Genomic DNA, 16,683 nt, shown 5'->3' with positions numbered 1-16,683 from the left:
GACGTACGACACGGACGACGGACCAGTCCAGTGACGGAGGACGACGTACGACACGGACCAGTACGTGACGGAGGACGTACGACACGGACCAGTACGTGACGGAGGACGTACGACACGGACGACGGACCAGTCCAGTGACGGAGGACATACGAGTCCAGTGACGGAGGACGTACGACACGGACCAGTCCAGTGACGGAGGACGTACGACACGGACGACGGACCAGTCCAGTGACGGAGGACGTACGACACGGACGACGGACCAGTCCAGTGACGGAGGACGTACGACACGGACCACTCCAGTGACGGAGGACGTACGACACGGACCAGTCCAGTGATGGAGGACGTACGACACGGACCAGTCCAGTGACGGAGGACGTACGAGTCCAGTGACGGAGGACGTACGACACGGACCAGTCCAGTGACGGAGGACGTACGACACGGACCAGTCCAGTGACGGATCAGTCCAGTGACGGAGGACGTACGACACGGACCAGTCCAGTGACGGAGGACGAGCTGTCGTCCACGCTGGCCACGTTCATGAAGTCCGGACCAGGGTTTGTGTCTTTGTCTCATTGTAAAACATTTGATTTGTAAGGAATTTTCCGTGTGACGTACGTACGATCCGGTCGTCTCGGCCTTCGTGGGCTTTTCTGTTTGAACTCCAGAAAGTTCATGAACTGGATCATTTCGTCACCACAGTCGAGCATCAACGACTTCGGGCGCAGAACTCGACGCTCGTTCGAATGTTGAAACGTCCTCGTCGTTCAACCATTAGATCGTCCGAGGGCAAGACTTGTCAAGCGATCAAGCAAAAACTGCAATGAAATATTTCATGTCCGAGTGAGCCCATGTGTTCGCCACAGAATGTTCTGGGAATATTCCCGTTGGTCTGGACATTTTCTTGAGTTCGTGTCTGGAAACGGTCTCATATGCTGTGATTCATTCACTCATCATCCATTATTGAACATTGGTGGTGGGCTGTTTCACTTTTTTTTTTTTAAAAAGCCACTGGAGCTGAATATTATTATAACACAAACTCCTTCCCAGCAGAATGAAATCTGTCTGGACGACGACGTGCCCCGCGGATCAAAGTGGCTCCGGCGTTAATTAAACCGCATCCATTCACACAAAGTGCCTGGAATCTGGTGGAATCCATCAGAGACGCAAACACGCACATTCGCCGCCCTGGAATAACAACAGAGAGTTTTAAACAGAGGCTCCGGCGTCGAGGACGTGAATTACACTGAAGGCAGTTTAATGTGTGGTAATGGGAGAGAGGGGAGCCCCGGAACATGAACACTTAAAGACGCAGCGGGCTCCGAAACAAAGGGAGGAGATAAAAGAAAGAATCAATTTGCAGAGCAATCTTCATAATGAGACGGCCCGAGTGTGTGTGTGTATAAGTGTGTGTACATAATGAACAAAGTTTGGCCGGTGGCCCAAACGTGGCAGAATTAATTCAGTGCTCAGGTGTCGTCGACGCGTCCTTTTCATTTTACCGGCGAGGAGGACGGAGGCTGCAGTAACGAAACAAAATGAATCTCGCCCCCGCGCGCCGCCTTTCACTTCCCATCGAAACGAGCAGTGGAGCGGCTGGTGAGGGGAGACTGCATGAGAGTGTGTGTGTGTGTGTGTGTGTGTGTGCGCGGGGTGAAGTTTGTTTGGCAGCACTTCTAACAATGTGGAGGCCCTCGGTGCTCTCCGACAGAAAGGCCCAGTCTGTCTCCAGATTATCTCAAAGAGCCATATGCTTCTAGATAGCAGAGCCGCCGCCTCGTGTGTGTGTGCGCGCGTGCGTCCATATGTCCTCGGCATCTAACATCCAACATCTAAACATCCAGATGGCGAAGCATCAGTCGACACAATGTTTCCTTCCATCATCAGGAAGTGAAAGAGAATAAATATTCATCGTCCGGGGCTTCGGGGGGGCCGACGATAATCATACAGCAGTTATCATACTATGATGAGAATAACAAATTTAAAATATATAAATATATATATATTCATTTTGTTTTCAAAGAGACAGGATGATACACAGACAGAGAGAGGGGCTGTGGTCTCAGTATCCTCAGGGAATTGAACTTAATTAGCAAAAGGAAACAAAAGCTCCTCAGATTGGACACTTGACTGTAAAACTCATATCAGCGACAATAAAGTTACCAAAAAGGAACAAATCAAAGCTGTGATTTCTTCTGTTATAGTTCAGGTTTAAAGCAATGCTCAGCAGCAGCGCCCCCCTGCTGCCACAAGTGGTACTTCAGCCCGTTGAGTTCCGAAAGGTTTTCAAGTTACGACTTTACGTGAAAAGCACTTGAAGTGTGAATATTCCTCACGATCTCCGTTTTCTTTCCCTCATCTTGACGCCTGACATACTAGAACACCTGAATCTTAAAATATGTGAAATATTTCCATGGGTTTTATAAAATTTTCAGGAGGCCATTTTGTATTCTTCTCTGCAGCTCATCCCTCCGCTGACCTCTCACCTCCGATCCTCCTCCTCAGTACGACTCCGCGAGCGGCGGAGAAGACGTCGGCGTTGCATATTGTTATCAGTAGTTTTCTTTTTTAAGAAATATTTTATATCAACTTTATGATTTATATTAGATACGGTCAGTTTCCCTTTTTCATTTTTGCCAGGACTCGTTTGAAAAAAGAAAGACGCGGCAGACGGAGGACAGACACACACACAGCGGGTCCAGATTGTAGACGGGGACGCCCTCTGCTCCGTGTCTGACCTCTACGCCCACACACACACACACACACACACACACACACACACACACACACACACACACACACACACACACACACACACACACACACACACACACACACACACACACACACACACACACACACACACACACACACACACACACACACACACACACACTGTACCATGGGTAAGGTGCCAAGAGAGACAGTGGAACAATGGCAGCCAAATTCACCGACAAAGATGCCAAACACACACACAGGTTCATGCCCAGTGCTTAATTTTTGGGCAATTAAATACGAACACACACACACACACACACACACAAACTGAAACAAAGAGGAGAGAGAGAAGAAGACGAGGAGGACAAAGATAAGTGAGTTTCTCTTCAAAACACATTATGATTGTTAAAACTATGCAAATGTAGAAACTGTGAGCATGAGTCCTTTTCAAACATGGGATATATGTGTGTGTGTGTGTGTGTGTGTGCATGTGTGTGTGTGTGTGTGTGTGTGTGTAGGCTTATTTGTGTAGGATTTTAAGCAATTAGGACAGGAAACAGAGGCTGTTGCCTTGGCTTCCCTGTGGAATTAAGTTATGCACCGTCAACACACACACACACACACACACACACACACACACACACACACACACACACACACACACACACACACACACACACACACACACACACACACACACACACACACACACACACACACACACACACACACACACACACACACACACAGCAAATTCCCACACTGACCGAAAACACAGTCTCAGCTGTGAAACGTCACGTACACAGGTACATACATACACACACACACACACACACACACACACACACACACACACAAACAGACACACACTTAAAAGCACACTCTCAACTTCCTCTTGACCCATTTCCCATACACAAACACACCACCTCTCTTCTATCCCGTCCCTCCATCCCTTCATCCCTCTATCTCGCTATCTCCCCCTCCTCATCATCTGCTGGGAGGCAAAGCCACTTCTGGTTTGTGTCACAAGATCAGACGACACACACGCGCGCACACACACACACACACACAGTTAATCAGTTTGTTTATGAGGCCGATGGCATGCAAGGTAAAATCCTTCTGTAAACTGAACTGTACTCTGGGTTCATGAGGGTGAAAAATCCTCGGTGCGACTGATAAACGCGGCAGATATTTTTTCCTTCCACTGATTAATTATTCATTTCTTACACAACAGATTCGGGGAATTATCATAAAACTGTGTTTGCGTATAGTTTAAAGCCACCGGACCGGCGTGACCTGAATTCACCGTCCTTTGTTTTTCCTGCTTCGCCGGCGGCAAAACATGACTGAATAATATGTTGGTGAAAAAGTCACTGGACGTGGTTATTGGTCACGGTAATAAGAATATCGATCGTCGGGATGGACTGAGGCCGGAAGGAAAAAACGAGGAGGAGGAGATCCTCCGATTCTCTCGCTACGGAAAAACTGGTTCCTAAGGATTTTAAAAAAGTGACATTATCTTGCGACAAAAAAGGCGTCACGCTCCTTTATTTTGTTTCCCTGGAGAAGGTCGAGTGAGCACTCGACGCTCGTTTTAATCCACCGCGTCAGACAGATCGACAGAGGACGATGGGGAATAAAAGTTTCCATTTTTCAATGATGAAAAACAAAGAAAACGTTCAAAAAAGGCTAAAGGAGAAACGTCAAATGGCGTCAGATGAGGAGACGGTCATACATTCTTTGACCACAGAATGTGAATAAAGATGGACGACGCGTCTTCACTTTCCTCCCATTGTGCCCCCAAAGAAATGAGGCCAGAATCTCTCGGACACGGGCGTCGCCATCTTGCAGTCGTACTGCAGCCAGACACCAGGGGGCGATCAGGATCATTTGGCTTCACTTTGTCAGAGTCCATGGGTTTGACTCTCACTCGTATGATTACATCATTGTGCCGACTTCTGACTTACTGGCGAATCAGCGCCACCTACTGCTCATCCAGTCCGAGCCCGTAGCACTGCAACTCAGTTTTTACCATTTTTGTTGATTATCAAAACTGTTACATGAGTAATCATGTCACCACACAAGCTTTTCTTTCCACCGAGCGGCAGATTTATTGACTTGTTAAGCGTCCGTTGAGAAATATAAAGTTTAAAAAACTCCTGCAATGATCTGGAAGCTCATGTTCGACTCTCCCTCAAACACAAGAGAAGTTTCCCTGTGAAAAACTCCCCTCGAAAATATCTCCATCAGTCGTCAAACCCTCGCGGCCCGAGGAGCAGAGGTGGAGGAGCGGAAAAAACATCTGGTTCTGCTCAACGTGACTGACATTCCTCAGGGGACGAGGAGTCGGAGCGCGGGCAGGGCGGTTATGAGCCGGAGTTGTACGATCCTCCTCTCCTCCTCCTCCTCTCCTCCTCCTCTCCTCCTCCTCTCCCAACAGATCAGAGCAACGAGGTGTCGACCGTGAAAACAGAAAATCCCCCAGACGTCCGATCCGTGCAGCCGGAGGGTGTGGGAACGGAGCGCACGCCGGACAATTTATGACTCTTTGCTTTCGGGGCGGTCGCTTAGTGGAGTGGCTCGAGTGGTGACTTGGGTAAATAAAAATGTTCCTCCCCGGGTTCGTTGCTGTCGCTTATCAACGTGGCGAATCGGTTCCAAAAATATCTCTTCCGGGACCATTCTCTCCAGCGCAACGTGAACGGAAAAAAGAAGATAAAGATGAAGACCACGTTAAATACGTGAATTTTGAATATGTAAAATGATGGTTGATATAAAGTAAAACAGACGTATGTACTGGGGGCGTGGACGCCGCGAGATTGACAGCTAAGTACCGTACAATAAGAAGTAGGCGGCTGCAGGCGTAGGTGAGCGAGCGCTCAGTTTAGGCCACACCCCCACGGTCGTCTCTAATATGGTCACTTCTGGTATTAAAAAAACAACAAGATGCCGCTGGTCAAATTGTAAGTCAGTGGGTTGACACTGGATTGGACCCCGAGACAAACCGCTTCAAACGCCATGAGTATTAATTTTCATAACTTTGAGATTCTGTCTCGAGCAGCTGCTTCACTTTTGATTTAAGTGGGAACACACACACACACACACACACACACACACACACACACACACACACACACACACACACACACACACACACACACACACACACACACACACACACACACACACACACACACACACACACACACACCGAACCTTAATCGAGCTGAAATGCAACATATTAAAATAATAATAATTCACGTGACACAAAAGACACAACAGCCCACTCAGAGCATCAGAGTCAGAAGTTCTCTCTTTATCTCTGTGTCTCAACAGAAAGTGAAAACGCCGAGCTCGACTAAGGACATAATGAAAAAGCTATTATCAGCAGGAGCTTTTCATCAGCGCCGCATTCAACCATGTTCAATACAAACTGATTCTCTCATCTCGTGCTGCACCCAACTGCATGCTGGGATATAATAAAGGAGGCGAGATAAGAGAGAGAGAGATCACTTCTCTCCTCCTCCTCCTCCTCGTTGAAGAAGAGCATCAGCACATTTACTGACGGGGAAAAGTTTTCACGAGCGACGTTCAACCTCACAAAGGTCAACGCAATCACCCCGTCACTATACACTGTATATATATATATATATATATATATATATATATATATATATATATATATATATATATATATGAGCCTTTCACACACGTATATGTTACCGCAGAATAAACAAATTCAGAAAAAAAAGTCCATTCATGTTTTACATTTTACGTAAAATAAATTAGGTGTAATTTCTTAATTCAAGTTCTATATATCTGGTTGTATTTGGTGTTTTCTTCGTTTTATTTATAGTTATTTATGATAAAGTTTATGGTTAAACTGAAAATATTAAGCCTCAGTTACATTGATTTGTCATAAAGGTTTGACAACGACATCTCAGGAATCATTGACAGATTAATATACATATATATACTGTATATATACATACATATCCAAAAATCCATATTGTCGGTGTACAATATATATTGTTTTCCAATATACCTTCATCTTTGTCTTTATTCATTTTCCTGCTTTGTCTCGTCTCATATTTGATGTACAGTATTTATTCTCTCCGCGAGTCTCCGGCGTCGCCGCATCTGAATTCAAATACAGCCGCTTCATGCAGTATTCAAGGAAATATTGAATTATGAATACATCGCTATACAATATTAAAACTATATGCAGCATATATTAAAGGAGTGATGAGGAGTCGGGGGCCGCTCGCTCCCGTATGAACTTTTCAGAGCGCAACACTGGATATTAACATTTTAATTTATCAGAACTTGTGAGATTTCAGAAGCTTTGTCAGAGTCGTTTATTAGATCAGGACAAAATAAAATGACGCATCGCTCAAAGAACCAGTGACGTCAGAAAGAGTTTGAGCGATAAATTCACCTCTATAACCTGTGTCACGTAGTTAGTTATCTAGCTAGTTAGCTCATACGTATTTTAGTTATCTAGCTAGTTAGCTCGTACGTATTTTAGTTAGTTAGCTAGTTAGCTAGTACGTATTTTAGTTAGTTAGCTAGTTAGCTAGTACGTAGGTTAGTTAGTTAGTTAGCTAGTATGTATGTTAGTTAGTTAGCTAGTATGTTAGTTAGCCAGTATGTTAGTTAGGATATATAGATAGATAGTAAGCTAGTATGTTAGTTAGTTAGCCAGTATGTTAGTTAGGATAGTTAGCTAGTATGTTAGTTAGGATAGATAGATAGATAGTTAGCTAGTATGTTAGTTAGCTATCTAGTTAGTACATATGTTAGTTGGTAAATTAGTTAGATAGATAGCAAGTAAGCTAGTATGTTAGTTAGTACGTTAGCTTGTATGTTAGTTAGTTAGTTAGTACGTATGTTAGTTAGTGAGCTAGTAATTCAGTTAGTTAGATAGCTAGCTAGTTAGCTAATATGTTAGTTAGTTAGTTAGTATGTTGGCTAGTACATTAGTTAGTTAGTTAGCTAGCTAGTTAGTTAGCTTGTAAGATAAGAGAAATTTACTTGCATTTTGAGAGCATTGACATTTTCACTGGTTTTGCGAGGGAATAATTCACGGATGACTATGAAAAAGTATCTCTATGTCTCTATCTGCGAGGGGCGGCACGGTGGTGTGGCGGCCAGCACCCTCACCTCACAGTGACGAGGTCCTCGGGTCGACTCAAGGTCCGGATCGACCATGTGCCCTGAACATCCACTGACGCCAGTGACACTCCATCGTTTGAGCCTAAAAAAGGAGATTTTTCTGGGACGGGAGAGGAACTGAAACGTCTGTTGACATTAATAAAGACAGTCCCTGTCTCCTGTGGAGTGTGTGTGTGTGTGTGTGTGTGCGAGTGGAGTTTACATTTGGGAGCCAGCGCTCACAGCTGCAGCTTCCCTCCGAGACGCACAAACACCCACACAGAAAATAAAAGAGGCAAACATCCTCGTGCAAAACAAACGGCCATTACTTTAAATAATCACGCTGCTCCATCGATACACAACGTTGTGGTAATGGACCCAAAACCTGCCGCCGTCTGCCAGAGATGACTGCAAACACCTGACACACGGACGTCAACATGCAGCTTTTCACTTTAAACACAGGAAAGTCCTAACGGGTTCCTGTTCGGGCCTCGACTGTGACTGAGCAACAAGCGGGAACGTCCAGTAGGAACCAGCAGATATGACCATGTGTGTCAAACACACACTGCTTGAGTTTGTTCCATAAACGATCAAAGGTTGATCTACTTCCTGTCTCCGACGGATCATCTGACTCTTCATCACCCTGACGGCCTCTTGTGTGTTGACACAGAGTGATGTGTGTGTGTGTGTGTGTGTGTGTGTGTGTGTTGTAATGTGTTGACACACCAACTCCGGTTTAATGAACTGCTTTCAGGGGAATTTTATATAAAGAAAAAAACGAAGGAGGAGTCTTTTCCTCAACGGTCCGGCGAGGCCGTGATCCGTGACACGAGAGGAAACTTTACGGATCAACGCCGACATTTGGCGGGATCTTCCTTGGGTCATGGCCCCGCCCCTCTCCTGCACAATCGCACAACACTGTACTTTTCAGTCATGTGTATTTAAACCATGGCACATCGCGACCTTCCACAAATCACTACTTGTACTCCTTGTATATGATGTATATTTTTTATTTAATTTTTTATTCTATATTTTGTTATTCCACCTCTTCCCCGATGTCTTTGACTCATGGTGATGTGAATTTCCGCGGTGTGGGAATAATAAAGTCTTATTTTATCTTGATCTAGAACCAGGATTTTTTTAAAGAATGTGTACGATTGGTTTGGTTGGAACTGTTTACATCTGGGTTTTTTCTGGCTTCTATCTCATGGATTCCAGTCAGGAGACGGTTTGAGAAGAAGAGATGAAAATAAAGATAAAAAATGTTTTCCTTCCTCACCTGCTCAGCGTTCCGGTCCAGTTGAACCACCTCACTCTCTCTCCTCTCCTACACAGAAACACAAAAGTCACACTCGTCACTCACAATGACACAGAAAAAGAACTTTATTAACTCGGACGCAAAAACGTGTACGGACGACGAGAGCAGCCGCTGCTTGAGATCAACAGACCCGAGCGGATCAATTAGAGCTCAAACATGTAAATTAAAAGAATATATATATAGATGCTTATTTTCTATGTGTCAGTCCAATCAGACTTCAGTGGTCCAACTGATCGGCCACCTACTCCACCAATCATCCAATGAGTGACGGCGCTGACCGAGTGTGGGACGCTGATCGGCTGCAGATTGAAGAACCTTTTCACACCAACTACCTTGTTTGGTCCGAATCCAAGAGCACAGGTGTGAAAGCACACCGACGTCAAGACGCACGCCCCGTCTCCAACCAATCAGAGTCAAGTATCAGGGAAACGCAGCCCACGTTGATGACGACGACAGGACGTAGACTTGTCACGTAAAGTTCTAAAACTAAAAACTCACCAGATCAAATGTAAAGAATTTAACAAAAACACGAGTGTTGGACTTCCAAGTGTAGTTGAGGCAGTGAACTATCAAAGCCAATTATCAAGCTGTCAAGAAAAAATTAAAGATTCATCCATTATCAAAAAAGCTGCAGATTCATTTCCTGTAGAAAGAGTTTTCCATTAATTGCTGTTGCTCCAAATCCAGTAAAATGAACAAACCCATTGACGCTCGTGGACGTCCCTTTGATTCACTGGATACATATGGACAGTAACCACGCAACCGTTTGCTGATCTTCAGTGGTCAACACAGCCTTTATGTATTGCGGCATATTAAACATCCTTGACACTTACGAAACTTTGTTCACGTTACTTTACCTTACCCCCTTTGACTGGAAGTTTTACGACGAGAAGCGTGTTGTGTTCCACATCGAGGCTATTTATACATTTTCATGTCAGAGTCCCAGAGACCCACATGGCAAAGATTAGAGATTTCCATTATAATAACTGCCGCAGTAATTTCTTTCCTTTATTAAATAGCCCATAACAAAAGGACAGGATGACAGGATGATTACATCCGTGAGATATTTACAGCCTTTATTTCGTGCAACGCACCATTAAATTGGTCTCCTCCTCTTCTTATCCCACGCCCCGTTTAAATTGCGGCAAAACCTTAAGAGAGAAGAGCTGGGTTTGAGCTTCTGGAACAGATTTAATGACGCTTCTCCTCAGACAGTTTGCTGACAATAGACGACAACAACAAGAAAAAAACAACCTCCGCCGAATCATTCCCACGAGTTTGAGGAGGATTTAGATGTTTTTGATGCGTCCCAGAAGGGAAAAATATCCATGAAGAAGAAGTGCTTCGTCTGTGTCAACAACACCACCACAAGAAAGACTGAAATAATCCCTCTCCAGACTGACGCTGCGCTCCATTAGAACTCGGAACTCGGAGTTCGGAAGTCAGGGTGGTGAGTTCAGAGATTCTAATGTCACATGACTGATTCACGTTCGCGCGTCAGTGTAAACAGGAAGCAGATCGTCTGCTCAGAGGTCGGTTGCTTAAATACAGGAAATACTGCGGATGAGAAACAGCGACGGTGAAAAGTAAGAGCGGGGATTGCTTTTCTTGGAGCGACGGCGAGGTGGAAGCTCGGTAGTCGAGTCGTTGACCGCTCGCCACCAATCGGGAAGTGGTTGCGGGCGACTGCGCCATCGTTGCCGAACGTTTCCGTTTCTCCCCGTGTCCAGACTAAAACCCAAAACCCCGGAGGTTTTCAAACTGAAAGGGGGCCAGAGGCGTTCCCGAGTGCTAGCATGTTATTTGCGCTCCTCAGATTTCATTTGTGAATCCCAAGCTTCATATACACACTATGCAGGCGTCGCCAAACATACTCTGGCGTGAAGAACGAGCTCTTGTATGCAATGATTTGATTTGTCACTTTCCTTATCATGGAGTCAGGTCCTTGTCTCCTCAAATAAACTCCTCAAACTCCGGCCAAAACCTCCCTCCCTCCAGGCGTCGTAGTTCTGACCTCACCGCCGTGATGTGTGCTCAGGGTGTGTTCCGGTCGCCCTTCCCGGGACTGGTGGGTGTGGTCAGAGGTCCATCCGACGTTTTACGTTTTTTTCAGTGGCTTGTTCTCTCCAAACAAACCAATTAGAGCTTTCCTGTTTCCCCCAGGAGGTGGTGGAGACCAAAAACGGAGTGTAAATATTGTACTTAAGATTACTCCAGTGGACACAGACGTGCGTCTGAATGAATATTAATGTTGCTCTGTCACAAACTCACCACATCACCTACCAGACAAGTGTACACCACTAACACAGGGTGTGATCAGGGGTGAAACTTTCCACCTGAGGGGTGAAACGAACACTTTCCAGCTCGGTGCTACGAGGAGCCATTCAGAAAAAGCCCTGGTGGCTGAAAAAATCCAATAATAGAAGGAGTTTTAACCGCTGCATTCTTGGAATTCCCCGCTTCCCTGGTAATAATATTGACGCCTGTATCAAATCACCCGCTGCCGAGGGAGAGAAGAAGAGGTGAAGAAGTACGGAGGGTCGGGGGAGTGTCGGGAACCGGGAGCGAGGCGAACAAACACACATCCTATAAGCTGCGGCGGGAAACGCCGGAGAAGAAACATAATACAAAGCCCCTGGAAGAGAAGAAGGATTTTCCTTCCGTGTGCAAACTGACACCTGCATGTACTGTAAACACACACACACACACACACACACACACACACACACACACACACACACACACACACACACACACACACACACACACACACACACACACACACACACACACACACACACACACACACACACACACACACACACACACACAGCTCTGCGGCATGACAGGTGGAGAGCGAGGGCTGAGCGCTGTGATGTGATTTGCAGACTGATGTGTTTTTGAGAATTTCGAGATGGTTTATTACACTCGGAGTCTTTTAAATCAACACACACACACACACACACACACACACACACACACACACACACACACACACACACACACACACACACACACACACACACACACACACACACACACACACACACACACACACACACACACACACACACACACACACACACACACGTACGTGGGGGGGGAGGGGAAGCTTGTAAAGCAGTTTTTGCCGGGTGGCTCTTATCTGAGAGATGCCAGCTCTGAGCGCAGGGCGGTACGGCGAGCTGACGGCTGAGCAGCTGAGCTTCTCCTGTCCGTCTCTTTTAATGACTCACGTGGAGTCGCCGCCTCATTGAGCAGCAGCGAGAGGCGGCGGCGGCGGGCGGCGAGCAGCTGCCAGGTTGAGGTAAGTACAGCAACACAACCTGCAATTAATGATGAAACATCATGAAACGGGCTCAGAGCGTCTGAACCGTTTGAACGTAGATCATACAAAGCGACGGTGAAGTGAAGAGAGAGAGTCGCCGCCGCCGACGGGCCGGTTCCACCGGTTTATCTGTCGACCCCGTTTCCTAAAAATACTTCCAGTGTCGGTGATGATGACGGATGTCAGACGTTCTCCGTGTTCAACTGTTGACGTGAGGGATATAACACCGTGATGGATGATGAGTCTCCGTCCAGTGAAAGGCCTCAGTTCTCCGGGGTTTTACTCAGCCAGAGAAAATCTTCTGCGAATCGTAGCCACGCGTCAACCAGTCGATTCATCGAGGGGAAACAGAAGTCTGCACCAACATGAAGAATTTGTATTTGCAAACTGTGTTCTCTAAACACAAATGATCAGCTATTGGTCGTGTGAACATGATCACCTTGTCCTCAAGGTGCAGTGAGCGGAATTCAGTGACATCTAGTGGTCGAGTTTCAGAACGCACCTTGTAACTTCACCCTGCACTTCCAAACATGGAGGAGAAACTACACGGGCCTTCAGGCGGAATAAAACTATAGCTGAACGTTTTCCATTGAAACTTTTGGAAGTTCGCAGAAAAGAAAATGCGAAATCCCGTGCGTTTCCATCAACCAGTCTGGAAGGAAGATGGCGCTTTAGGCGACGTACGCTCGGAGGAGAACTCAGCCCGTGGAATCATCTGATGAGTCGTGTGGGCTGAACGTTCGCTACGTCAGAACTTATTCGGCAAAGTTGTTTCCGTCAATATCTAATGTAGCAAGGCTCTGTCCAGCGGGAGCGTTTGGTCTGTCCGTTCCGGGCCACTGCAAAAACACGGCGGAAGAGGAAGCGTCGAACGTACGGCGAGTGTCAGGGGATTAAACCTCATTATGAATATTATATTTCATCCTCCTAAATCCCACACGTTGAACCTTCAGCTGCAGCTCACAAAATAGAGGAAAACTCTGAGGTTTATAATAATAATCAGTGTTTTGGAATTGGGAATTTATTAAACATGGCTCGTTAATTCGTTTTGTCCCTTTAAGCCCAAATATGTTTTGTGTTTTGGAATGAAAAGACTTTTTTTTCCCCATCAGAGTGAAACTCTCTTCATCCTCACGTCGTCGCCGCTCTGGTTCACGCTCCGTCTTTTCACTCGGAATCTCTCCTTCACAGCCTCAGTGTCACTGCTCACGCTGTGTGGGTAATCCACACACACACACACACACACACACACACACACACACACACACACACACACACACACACACACACACACACACACACACACACACACACACACACACACACACACACACACACACACACACACACACACACACACACACACACACACACACACACACGTCCGTGCCTGTAGTGGAAGCCTCGCAGACATGGGATTTCCTTTCACATCCAATTGAGACCAAAGAAACTTGGTGAGAAGAGCATGAAAAAGATAAGCCGCACACACACACACACATCTGTGTAAATATTAAACCAGCTTCGCACACAAACATCAATGGCCTGAACTACAATGCTCACGTGATACAACATGCAGCTTATGAAGGGCCCGAAGAGACATCGACTGTACACGAGAACGACCTTCCTACACACACACACACACACACACACACAGTTACACGTGCGCAGACACACACACCTTTCCTATGTGCGAGCATGTAGACAGGAATTTGTTGGGACATAATTACTGTGTGTCGTCTGAACAGCTTCCGATTTAAGATCCGGAGGTTTTTGAGGCGGAGCCTTTGAAGAGCCCAACCTGCGCACGCGCACGCACACACACACACACACACACACACACACACACACACACACACACACACACACACACACACACACACACACACACACACACACACACACACACACACACACACACACACACACACACACACACACACACACACACACACACACACACACACACACACACACACACACACACTCAGTCCTGCTGCTGCCGTGAAACATTACTTGACAATTAACTTGTGTTGTGAAATCATCAGATGCATAAACGTTTAACGCACTTTTATGCAGCGGCTCTAAAAAAAATCCGTTAACAAATCCCAGGACGCGAGGCGGCAAAGTCCTGCAACAACAACAAGAAGCTTTTGTTCACCGCAGCCGGTGTGTTTTGATTATTGTTATGATCTTTCAAGATAACTGGGAGAGGAGAGCGCAGAGGAATACGGAGGGAGGGAGGAGGAGAGAGATGATATGCGAGATGGTATCAGAATATTGTGACCACATGGACGCTGCAGGAAACGTCCGCAGCGCTATGAGGAACAAAAGACCTCTGACAAGGACCGACAGTTCTACGGAAAAAAAAAGACGGCGCCCCCATAGTCTCATAATGATCGGGACATTTTTAACACTTGTCGTGATTCGTCCCGTCCGCCGGGTGCGTTGTGTTTTTCATTAGTTTGTCTTTTTGTAGGTTAGTTCAGGACTCTGCAAATAATTACCAGACAGATTTCCATGACATTATGTGGAAGGGTGGGGCAGGAAGAAGGAACACGTCGTCACAACTTCTACGCTTTATGGGTTTATCGGGTTAACGGGCTCATGTTCCCACGAAGAGCGAGAAGAGGGTGAGTACAGTAGGTGCAGGGGAACAGAAGTAATCACATCAGTCCACAACTTTCCACACGGTGCCTATTGAGTTACCGCAAAGGTGAAACTGTGTTAACGAGTTGAGAAGCGAATCTCACGAAGTGCGGATCAGTGGATTTTTTACGGTGAAGTCAGTCAGACAAACTGACGGTCTGGTCACGTTGTCTATTACAATAATCAAGTTCTGACTGTATGAAATAGATTATGCGAGAATATGTACAGTTGTAATAATAGAAACAAAGGTCATAGCCGATATATAAAAGGTTGTGAACCCATAAATATAACCAATTAAACATAAATGATGAATAATGCCTGACATGTTGCAAATTAGCTTCATGTTCAAAATGCAGAAATACTTTATTGATCCAAGGGGGAAATTGGTGTCAGATTATCAGATATTAGACAGATAACGGAGTTTAATTTGTTACAGAAGTTGGATTTTACCGACTTCTGTCCACATTATATCTTCCTGACGTTCATACGTTTTTCTGTTCCCACCTTTATACGTTCTCGAAGGACTTCAGACGTCCGCAAGTGTAGTTTGATATAATCTCGGGAGAGTTCCTGCAATCGAATCAACAGGCCTGAAAATCAAAACCATCAACAAGCACTGATCATATCTCGCTGATACGCTTTGATTCAAAGTCTGAATAAAAGACTTCCTTGGTTTCCCCGGAGCAGATGGGTGGAAAAACGAACTCCACATCAACAGTCAACTTATGAAAGAGCCACATTTTATTCCCTGTGGAGGATAAAGACATGGAGCCAACGTGCCACTGAACCGTCCTCCTCCGTTTGCCGCCGCTGGCAAACGGTCGCATGCCAACGAGAAAACAAAGACTTTTTTTTCAGTCATGCGAGACAAAACAAGAAGAAAGAACAAAACAGAAAAGAGGCCACCATTAAAATGGACCGAGTCGAATCCTCCTGAGGATTTCCTAAAAAACAAACCGCACATGGAAGAGCAAGTGTCGCCGCAAACGTGACGTCCGACCGACCGGACGGTGAGTTTCTTCAATCGCACGGTGAAAAAATTCAGAGCGTCTGACTCCTCGCTGCTAAAGCTGGTGTCGCGTTTCATCAGGTCCGCCGAGAAAAGAGCAAATCCCATAATCCTCCGGACAGAAAGGAGGCGATAAACAAAGTGTCGGCCCGAGCAGACGAGCTGGCGTGAGTCAGCAGAGTGGGTCACACGTGGCTCTGCTCACTATTAAATCAAGCAAAACAAGAACCTGATGAATGAACAAATGTAGGTCATCAGCTCGTGGATTTACACGTTTGTTTGTTCCAGTTTTAACGATGGACGAACATCAGAGATCTGATGAGTTCATGAATCTCTCGCAAATTACAGACATTGCAGATTTTTTTGTTTTTATGAATTCGTCGTCATCCGCCGTATTTATTGTACTGGAACTTCTACCTAACTCCTGCTGCTAGAACAAACAGCGACGCCGTTCTAATGGTTTTACGACGCCGTTCTCTCCGCCCTCCGTCGTGTTGGACAAAGAAACCCGAC

General features: G+C 45.9%; 1 protein-coding gene across 3 annotated transcripts in view; it reads right to left on the bottom strand.

Moving 5' to 3' along the window:
* Window positions 1–16,683, bottom strand: part of LOC118289320 (plexin-B2) — a 90,815-nt gene that overhangs the window by 54,688 nt on the left and 19,444 nt on the right. For all 3 annotated transcript variants that reach the window (XM_047336310.1, XM_047336312.1, XM_047336313.1), the window contains exon 2: window positions 9,149–9,196. The gene's annotated coding sequence lies outside the window, so the exon portion shown is untranslated. The remainder of the gene's footprint in view (window positions 1–9,148; window positions 9,197–16,683) is intronic.

This window comes from Scophthalmus maximus, chromosome 12, assembly GCF_022379125.1.
Source record: "Scophthalmus maximus strain ysfricsl-2021 chromosome 12, ASM2237912v1, whole genome shotgun sequence".
Classification (NCBI taxonomy): domain Eukaryota; kingdom Metazoa; phylum Chordata; class Actinopteri; order Pleuronectiformes; family Scophthalmidae; genus Scophthalmus; species Scophthalmus maximus.
Note: the sequence above shows the minus strand (reverse complement) of the source record. Positions and strands in the feature narration are given on the sequence as shown.